Raw genomic sequence first — 11,495 nt, forward strand, 5'->3', positions numbered from 1 at the left:
TAATGAAACAAGAACTGTGTGGACAAGAACATGAGGGTTGTGTCAGTCATATTATGTTTGTCAACCAAAGCCCAACCAGCATTACTGTGAATAATGTCTGTAAAAGGCTCACAAAAACAACCATACATTTTCAGTGTGGATGTTGAATATAAAACATAACACACTGCACAAACAACTTCCATATAGTGTATTTGTACTTACAAAAAACAAAACAGGTTAATAGTGATTATAACAGAATCTGTCTTATTTACACAAAATGGTATTCACATTGTTAGATGACCAAAATGTATGGTTCCATTAATGCAGACTGCACTGCTCTGCACTCTGTGCCAAAACCTCCCTCAAGCCCTGTGCAATCACTTATTCTGTTTACTCTTGGGATAAAAAGACAGTTTGCAGAAGGCTCATGGTTAGTCACTGTTATAATGAACTGTAAGACGCATAAGTCAGCAATATAAATATATTTTGTGTTCAGTGGATTCTTTGAAATGCTCTTCCAGTTTTGTTCATAAATATGAGGCCCCAAAGTCTTTGAGGAAACAATTGTAAAACTTTTATATAACAACTGTTAAGGGCATTAATCATCCTCTTTAATCCCCTGTTGTGCACACACTGATAGGAATCATGTCCTTTCCCAAGTAATAAAAGTGATGCCCTCTGTGCTCTTTTTAGGCCTATGGGAGTCGATTTGACACTGGGATAGAATGAATTGTTTCTCTGCCTGTTATTTTAAAACCAATGAAAAGAGAAAATCAACTTTTCCCTTTTTTATAAACCCAAACAAATTTGCTTCCATGAATCTTATTTCGTAAGATTGATTTGTGTGTGTGTGTATGTTTTATCATTTCTCACTTTGAAAGGCAGGTCAGTTTTCCAACAAGCACTGACTGCTCCTTATGGACACCGAAGCCCAGGCTCTACCATCCTGTAATGTTTAGATGAATCCCTGCTTAGGCACACCTGAATCCAATGAATGACTCAGTACTAGACTTTTGCAAAGCTAAAAGGTGTTGATGAAGAAATTTAGTCATTTGATTCAGTTGTGTTGGAGTTGGTATGCACTAAAAAGTTACAGGATGGTTGCTCTCGAACACTGGAGTCAGACGCCAGTGATCTATGGTGCCTTACTTTTTTTTGTACTTAGTAAACATCTATAAGTTTCACAGCTTTTTCAGATGGTATTTCAAATGACATTGATCCCCCTAGAGCAAAATCAAGGCATAAGACATAAGCAAACTGGTGGAGCACTGTAGTTATTTACAGAGGCCTGGTTTCTGAAATATAAAAAGTTTATCAGAAACATTAAATGAAAATTGGTTTTGTAAATCACTTGCCTATGGCTATTGAGAAACCACCACCAAAACGAATGGGTTTCCTAAACTGACAAACTTTCTGCAGAAATCCGAATATAAGAGAGTACTGTTGTTGTCGAAAGGTACCTAAAAATTACAGCAACTGGCCCATTTAAACCAGAGGAAAAAAATGGAGCATTTTTGATCTGTGGCATCTGTCTACAAGCACTCTACAATCAAATGACTAGAAAGTCAGCAGATAAAAAGAGACTCACTTTAATCAAGAGAAGCCTCAAAAGAGAGTGATTTGATTGTAGTAGGCTGTGATCTTTACTGGTACTATCTGTACAAGTAAGAAAATAGGCAAACTAGAAAGCCCTGGCGAAGGTTGAAGGGTGTTACATGGTCAAAAATATGTTAGTGGACAAAATTTAATGCAAAATAAACCTCGTGCCACTAGCATCAGGCGGTTTTTTGGTTGCATCAAAATTGGTTTATTTCGTAAAACTGCAATGGACAAACTTTTTCGCATCACACCAATCATGTGACCAACAACCGGACGTTACCATGAAGAAGACAATATAAAGTGGTAGGAAGACGATGGCTCGGGATGTATTTTAATGGCTTATCATAAACTTTTTTGTGTGATTTTAATTGTGTTTCCTATTTAATGGAAGCACCGCAATCACGGAATTGTGTTTTTCCTTTACAGAATTAGCAGAATATTGACAAAGTTATGTGCATATTTGTAATGGAAGCATATCTACTGAAGTTTGCCTTGTCCTGTGAATCTTCTGTTGTTTTCCTCAATTTTTTTATGTGACCAAATGGCATAACTTATTGTTACTGCACTTGCAGGCTGATTAGCTCTGGTATCTAGCAGATGAAACCCATTTACTTGTACAATAGAAATTCTTCTCACTGTTTTAGTACTCAGTATTTTTCAACAAATAAAGGAAGCAGTAGCGGCTAGTGCTAAAAAAACTGAGGGGGGCGCACACAAACAAACAAATGAAAAACAAACAAAACAAATCTTAAAAAATAGCACTATTTGAACATGAATTTTGCCCTCCTTTCCTTCTGCCCTGCAAATTTCTCAATTACATTCTTGTTAAAGTCAGTCATCTCTGTGACTAGTCTTTTCTCCATTGACAACATGGCCAATGCATTCAGCCTGTCCTGAGTCATTGAGTTTCTCAGAAAAGTCTTGATTCTTTTCAGAGTTGAAAAGCACCTTTCAGCTATGCTAAGTTTCCCCCAAAAACTTAGCTTCATTGCATTGTCTAGGTGGCTGCGGCTGTTTTCGTGCCGTTTGCATTTTTCTGAAAGATGTTTTAAGTCTCTTACCCCAGTTGTTGTCCACATTGCCTCCGTGCCAGAACTTTGAAATAGCAAACACGGAAAGCAGTAAAATGCATTGCTTAATGCAAACGTAAACGTGAATCGACCTAACGAACTGCAACTGCGCTAATGAGTCGAATCGGGGATTGTCCAATCACACAATGTTTTAAAAAAAATTAGCCAGTACTGACGCTCTACCAGTAATGACACAACAGAATGGGTGTGTCCGGGACGCAGAGCGCTGCGCCCTGTGGAAAACCTTAAACAACCAATTAAAAGTCAGCCTCAGATCACCTGCTTGCCAAAAGTTGATGCGCCTACATACACTCTCATTAGGACGGCGCCCTGCACATAGGAAGTGTGCACAATGTGAGCAATTAGAATTATGTATTTACTATTTTAATAAATTCTAACATGTCTATTGGACACACAGTATGAATAAATACATTTCTAAGTATTTTGCAGTTCAGAATAGAAATCATTTATTATCTAAACAAGTTAAAGGGGGCGGCGCCCAAGCGCCCCCTACTGGCCAGCCGCCACTGAAAGGAAGCATGAGAATAAAAAACTGTGGAGCTGCTATGATTTTTCTGTGGGTGATTGCCTACTTTGCCTAAATGCTAAGTCCGCTGCTGGTTTGTCATTCAGTCTTACTGGTGTCTAGGTTCCAAGTTAGAAAGTAGGACAGCTAGCTGGTAGAAATATTTTTTCTCATTCAGCCAACAGACTTCTGAACTTAACAATATAAACAAGCAATTTTATATGCAAGTGATTTCTCTATTGATTGTTTTGAGAATGTTTCAGTGCAGATACAAATTGTGCAAAATTATTGACCTGCTTTTGTTTGTTTGGTGTACCTAATGTATGCAGCAAACACGTGTATCTGCACCACTCTTATATCTGAGTTGGGATGTTTTCCTGCTACATGTTGGCCAGCCAATTTATAAGAATTTCCAATGGGCATATTTAACAATGTGAACAAAGAGCCAAGGAATGTGGAATGCAGCACTAGTTAGAAACTACTGGCAGAGATTTTTACATTTTTTTCTTTATGTCTTCAAGTTATTTTTTTTCAGGTTGGCAGAAAGATAGAACAGACAGTAAAAAGGTACAACTTTGATTTTGTATTCCAGTTTGTCTCTGACGTACAGCACAGTTGTTGTTTTTTAACGGTTTTTTCATTCATGTAATTTGCGTCAATAAGACACTACACTATGTCAATGCATGGATTAATGTGAGGAACAAGCGCATTTCTAAACCTTGCTGTTGTTCAATAAATTTTAAAGTGCATAGGGTATTTCAAGCAAAGTCTGAAAAATGTTGCAAACCGTGCGCATTGCAAATTGAAAAAAGCTTATCAGAGCTACAGAACAGCACAAGAAATTGATACTAACACTCCCCAGAGCACTTTGTCAAGGCTGCAGTGACAGCAAGGCAGCACAGTCCTGTTTGCTTTATGATCTAAATAGGAATAACTTTTGCAATGCACACTGTATAACAATGCACTAGTCTTAAAGCAGAGGAAAACACTTAAAACATGCTCTTTATGTTGTTATTCAGAAAAGACAATGTAGGATACAGTATATGTGTATCATATACACACACAAACACAGTGCAGGTAACTTGTAAGGTTTTAAAGCTTTGTATATGCAAATTTCTTAATCTTAAACTGCCAGCAAGGATATGCAATGAACCTCCCTTCCCCGTTTATATTAAGCATGAAACATTGACAAAGCCGAGATATAGGTGCTATGCTTGGAACTTTATCAGCAATGCACCTTGAACTAAAATGAATGAAATCCCTCAGTTGTGGCCTGAGGGTCTGAAAAACAATCTGGACCTCACAGGTGACAGACCATGGATAAATAATGTAAATACTTATAGACAACCTTTTATTGAAGTTTTTTTTGTGTGTGAGGGGACTATGAATGACTGTAGTGAGCAGTAAAGTGCCGTCACTGCACAGAGTGATAGGCCCTTTGTGACATTTGTCCATGAGACTGACTAGCCTTCCAAATGAAGCGTATAACCTTTATGAAATGATAATCAATCATGCTTCATCTTTTTTTTCCCAGCATGAGAAGTTCAACCACAACAAACACTGTAGTAATAACTTACTTGGAGAAGAAAATAGACATTTGCAATATTGTGTACTTTATGTCAGATTGGAATATTACATATAAAGACTATAAACAGTGAAGCTCAAAATGTGTAGATTTTCAATTTTCCACCATTAAATGAAGTGAGATGAAACATCTTCAATCTGATGTTGGTTAGAAAAATAATTTGAATTAGTCTAGCTTTTGTTGATGAAAAACATGAATAAATTCCTTATGATTGGGGGTAAAATATAGCAAAAAAATTGCATATTGTGTCCTTACCTTTAGAAAATTGTCATGAACAGTATTTTTGTTTAATTTCTGCACTGAAAACTCCCCACCGAGTCTACTGCCTGAACCCCATGAGTCCAAGATCCGCACACTTACTTGAACCTAGATTAAACCATTGGAGGTTTACCTGGCCTCGCTCCAGTGTGTCCTGCACTGAGTCAAACAAAAGAAAACATGACAGTGGTAGCCTTGAGTATAACGCGTAGCTTAAATTGGCCTAAAACTGTAGTTTAAAAGTTGAAATTTTAGGAATAAAGGTTGGAAAGGAATTTACATTTTAATTAAGAACATTTGGAAAAGAGAGGGTGACATGAAAATCATCATCAATCTTGTTTTTAAAACTGACATAGTGTCTTGAGCCATCTATTCTGTCAGATTTTAACAGCAATGATTTAATTAGTTAATTTGCAAATGAAACTAAAGAGTAGAATAATTAATCATGTCTGCTCCAACAGCGATAAATAAAATGTCAGTCACAACTCCTTTTAAAACAACTCCATGATAGACTTTTTGTTTGGACTGGTTCTACCTAGTAACTCTGTGTCAACTACATTAGCAGGTCATTAGACCCCCGTCCCAACTGCACAGCTTGACAAAGCTTCACCCCTAAATTGGCACATTCAAATTTAATCAGATCAAACTAAGTGTATTAAACAAGTTATGCACCACAGGTGCTACAGCACAAATTGAACACAAAAGTACTGGATGGGATGTAGAGTAAGCAATTCATTACAAAAAGATAATTGATGGTGATGGTACCAAGGTTAGAGTTTCCTGAACTGACTTGAGAGACTTGTTAGCCTGTAGGTAGAGATGCACAGGATGGAGATGCGATGGAGTTTGGCAGGCTGTCAAAGTTTGGTGTTTGTGTTCAGCAGATGGAGAATGGACAGACTTCATAAACTGATGAGACAGGAAACCAAGTGTACAAGAAGGGTGAACCCATTGTATCAACAGTAAATACAGACAAAAGAGCTTGGTTAAACCTAAACTAAGATTATTTTGCAGTGGCATTAACATTCTCCCATTTTTGAGAGGTGATAAGATAACTAGGACTGGATATAATGCTGAGTAGATATATAGCCTAAGGATTCTGACTAATAAAACAAACATTTCAACAAGAAGCAGTTCTTCAGCAAAAAGGAAGAGGCAGACAGTGAGTATCATAAGAGCAAGAGACAAACAGGTCAAAAGTACAATAAAGAAGGCTTAATTAAGATATACTTTTAGATTAAATAACATTTATCCATGTTTTATGAATTACAGTTTGTTTTTCTCCTCTGCAGGGGGTCTTTTGTGGGCTCTAGTGTCCCTTATATGAAAGTAGGCTGACAGGAAAAGGGGAAGGACATGTTGCAAATATCGCCGGGTCCAGGAATCGAACCCGCAACAGCTGAGTCGAGGACTCAAAGCCTCCAAACATGGGTTGTGCTATCCCCTATGCCACCACAGCACGCCCCAAAACTACAGTTTTCTTTAATAAAATATTGGTGAGGTAATTTGCTCATATTTGTTACCATTTCAGTTTGTTTGGAGAGAAAATTTAAGAAAAATGTGACCGTTTTCTGGTTAAAAAAAAAAAAGATGTTTTTATAGTTGCGCAATTCTTTACAAAGACAGTAAAGTAGTTGGTTTTTAGTCAATCTTTCTTTGTATTTGCAGCCACTACACTGCAAATATAGCAAACATTGGAGGGTTTGGTGAGCTTAAGATACCTAGTTGAATGATCTTTAAAAGTTTTTTAAGGTTGTCTTGACTCTAATGGCCTTTATTTGAGAGTGCTCAGACAGGAAAGTTTGTAATGAGATAGGATGAAGACATGCTGCAAAGGTCATCAGGCTGGAACTCATATTTGTGATGGCCACGTTGAGGACTAAGGCCTCAGTGTATGAGACGTGCTTTACCCTTACACCACTGCAGTAACCCCAGTGGAATGAATTTAGCAAATTTTGTCATTAGTCATCACCAAATTCTTTTAGATTTATGTTACTCCTCAGTTCTTGGTGATGAGTATTCATCTCTTCTCCCTACGTTTTCCTCTTTCTCAGTTTGGTCCAAGCAGATGGCCACCAACAGCCTGGTTATGTTCAAGGTTCTTCCAGTAAGTTTTTTCTCTAAAAGGCTTAATAAAAAGTGATTTTACCTCATATAAGATACCCTATTAATATTTAAGTTGTAATTTACCAACTTAAAAAAAAACAACGTTTTAAGTAAAAGTTTACTGTAACATTAGCTGGTAAGTAAAAGCCTGTGGGCAATTATTGCTTGTGTGTCACATTTTTCAAGTTTTAAAATGACTACTCTGACATACTCTGAATTGGTGCTATATAATTAAACCTAATGCAATTCATTTAACTTAATATGCTAACACATTCACGTTGACCGCTCTTACATACATATACATATATATTTATGTATATAAATTCCAGTCAGTCTAAATCAGTCTGCACAGGTTATAGTCCCTCCACAGAGTGAATCCCTACAAACTCCTGAGAGGAGGTGAAGACTGGAGTCTGCAAGTGTGTTAAGGGAAACAACCCAAATGTCACAGTCAAACAAACATGGTTGAATTTCTTGAGGGGGATGTGGACCCAATCAGGTAGTAGGAGCTGATCCCCTACCCAACTACAAAAGCATGTTGTTAACAGTCTACAAAAAGAGAGGCTGGCACATAGCAACAGCTATATTTGTAGCAATGCATTATGAATAGAAATGCACACAGCAAAAGGCATAGTGCAAACTAACACTTATGTAATTGCTTAGTGATAAAAGAAATCATAAAAAAAGAGTTGGATATTTTAGATTAAAGTAAAATAGGCAATAAAGGGCATTTTTGAAATCAAAAGAATTAAGTTCTTAATTTAAAGAACTGATATGGTTTAATGCAATATTATATATATATATATATATATATATATATATATATATATATATATATATATATATATATATATATGTTATTTATTATAAATGCTTAATGTTTATTTGCACAATCCAGCTGAAACATTAAAATTTTCAATTATTTGTATTTAAGAACATTTTAAAATTCACCTTGCCTTTAATGTTCTATCTTGTCATAATCCTGCCCGTTGCTGCTGTTTATTTTGCCACTATGCCATAGAATGACTCCTACTTAACATTAATAGCTTTATTAAAATAAACCATGCTATTTTGATTTATGTAAAATTTTAATTACATTTTGTTCACTGCCAGTGCAGATTAGCCATTTATAAAACAAATGACACAAATGTTTTGCCTTCTTTCCAACGAGCTGACAGACACATAATTTAGATATCATTAAACACTGTAAAAATCTACTGTGTGTACATGCATTATAAAAACATAAGCAATTTTAAAAAAAGTTTTTATTAGATGAGTCTTGTTGACTATAAAAATCATCTCAATTATATGATAATTACCTTTTAAGCAAAACCTCTTTTAGCCTCTCATGAACACAATCGTAAAAAGTCAGCTAGACTGCTTGTATATTATTGCTCGCCATTTAGTTTTATCATTAAGCGAGAGATAACTGGACAATCTCGTTTGTGTTTACTAAGTCAAATCAACATATTCTTCTGTGTTCCCTGGATGTTTTTGAAGAAAAGCTTCACAGGAAACCAGTTCCAACAAGAAAGGACATGTCATCCTGAGCTATTTTATTGAGGGCAAAGATCCCATTCGTACTACAATAGTGAGAACCAATTTCAATTCCTCAAAAAGGTCTTTGGTTATAAATTATGCTGCTCACAATGGGGAAAAAATTCTCAAGGTATACTTAGGAATAACAAATGAACCATCCATTTAGATAAATGGACTTACTAGTAAATTCCTCTCCACATAATTGTACTGGAACACTTATTGTTACACTGACTTGTTGAATAGGATTTAGCTTTGCCTCTGGAGATACCACTGATTTAAATGAACCCTGTTGAGTGCCTGTCTTCATTTGTTTTAGACAAAGGTTGTTCTGATGCCAGGTCATTTTAACTTTCTTTTTTTCATAACATTCTGTGAACTAATGGCAGCTTAGTTTATTCAGATGTAGAGCTTCAGTGGGACTGATTTTACTGCTCAAGGCTAGCGTGCAGGCTAAATAATTCATGAACTTAATTTGCAGTTCGGAAATGTTCACACACACTAATACCATCAGCCTTGTTTGGAGACATGAGGCAGGATGCTTTTATTAAATCCACTCGAACTTTTTTTAGTTTCTTTGTTTACTTTTTTTTCAGTTGTTTCACATTACAATGCCTGTTGTAAACCAATCTTCATTGGCTCATGTTTTCAACATGCAGACAAACATCTAAAGTGCCATACAGGACTTTCTACAATTTGGTTACAAAATAAAGTTAAGTCTAAATACATGTACTTTAAGTTGGGAAGTGATTATTGTGAATATTTTGCTGGATGCAAAGACTAAGAGGGAGGAAAGAGGTTTGTAACACACTTTATGTTGGTGTAAAAATGACAGTGAACAGGGATTCTCACAAATCATGCGACATATACAGATCCAATTGTTTTTTAGCAACAAAGTTTGATCATTTTGATCCACTTACTCCGGTCATGGGGCATCACCTTAAGCAAATACAGACCTCTTCCTCTTTCTAGCTACCAATTTCAACTCATCAAGGGGAAACAAAATTCTCAATGGTTCCGCCTTTAGGCCTCCTCGCAGTTTGACATTCTGTAAACACTTCCCTAGAAAGGCCTTGAGAAGGCATTCCCAGCAGATGCCACATGCTGCCTCAAAAGATTCCAGAAAATTGGTTCCAGAACCCATGCTGTTTACACAAGTAGTCAAGCTATATCTAGCGGATGTCTCTTGACCTCCCGGACGAGCTTTTTCATCACCAGCAAGATAATGGCTCGCTTGTTTTGGCAACCACAAATTAAACCTCCAAGGCAGGAGGTTTAATTGCTGGACTACTCCAAGGCAGTGGTCAGAGGAAGAAGCCTCTGACTACTGCTCCATCCAAAAGACATGTACCAGTTAGCTTAGATGTAAAGTGAAACCACTGACTTTACAGTTTTAACAGGAACATCTATTGACAGTATAGCTGAAGCAGCACCTTATTGATTTCATTTGAACAGGTCTAAGCTACTGTAGCAGAGTGGACTCTTGTAGATCAAATTCAGTGTTGTACACCATATACATGGTTATGAACGCATTCTTTGTTTTAAGAAGTCTTTACAGAGGTTTAAAATATTCCTGGTCTTTACCATTTTTAAACTACAGAATGATTCCACCAGTGAGGTATAGAGTGTCACTGTAACCTCCGAACTTGTGTGGAAGGAAAAGGATACAAAGTTTTGGAATTATTTTGAACAATAAAATCTTAAAAATATTATACTTATCAGAACTGCCATTTGTTTCAGTTAATAATGCAACAATTGTGTTTCGCTTTGCAATTACACACTTCTTTGTTATAAATAGTTCCTGGTATAAATAGTCATAGTAATTTTAATTCTTGACTATGATGTAATCAAATAGCAAGCTCATAAGGTACGGTTTTGCAAGACACTATGTATAGTTGCATGTTTGTAGCTCTTCAATCCTCATTATTATTACCATTGCTGCTGTGTTGGACTTAAGTAGCCATGTGTGAGGAACTGCTTTGTCGAAGCTGAGTACAGAAGAAACACACCATCTGCTCTGAACTGCAGATTTTCCCCAGAATGCTTCAGTGTTCCACCGTTGTACATTCTGGTCAGCCAGCTAACAAGAAAATCATATAATTTCCTTCAAGGCCACTTTCTATTTGTTGAGCAGCTGTCGTCATGCTTCACTGATTGGCATAACTATTTTAAAGTGGTGATATCAGTGCTGTTGCTGGCTAAGAGGAAATTCATTAATCGCCAAACCATCTCATTTGTATTCTACTATGGCCCTTTTGCACGTTGTACAGCTGCACCCACGAGCTGTAAAATAACTAGTGCACTTAAAAATGCCCACACACTCCACCCTGGTGCACTTTACTGGGTTAAAAAGAGCCCTTTTAGTTTCGTCACACTGCATTTTTCAGCGTTTAATGTTTATTTATTTATTGAAGAAATGTTGGTCGTCATTGAAGAATACATTATTTTATTTCAAATAAAATGGTTACAGTTATCTGACTCTTTAAATAGGTCAGCAATATGTAACAGTGTCTCAGGAAACATTTGCTCAAAAAGACAGGAAGATGCTGTCGAAAATGGCTGTGAGTGATCAAAAATGTCTTTTTATATATGTGCTCCTTAAAACTACAAGAGCAAAAAAAGAAAGGTAAAGAATTTTTCATACTGACAACTGGAGGTGAGGTTAGTTACTAAATGATGGTGTTTCTCAACATTTTCAAAACACACCTTGCTGATAATTACCAAAATGTACATACTTGTATGTAAAGTGTATCTGAATGTACTGTATACCCAATATTATTTCAACCTTCAGCTCTAACGCAGACCAAGAATTGTTTGGCAAAACTGTTAGACACAA

This window comes from Xiphophorus maculatus, chromosome 4 (assembly GCF_002775205.1).
Source record: "Xiphophorus maculatus strain JP 163 A chromosome 4, X_maculatus-5.0-male, whole genome shotgun sequence".
In the NCBI taxonomy this organism is placed as follows: domain Eukaryota; kingdom Metazoa; phylum Chordata; class Actinopteri; order Cyprinodontiformes; family Poeciliidae; genus Xiphophorus; species Xiphophorus maculatus.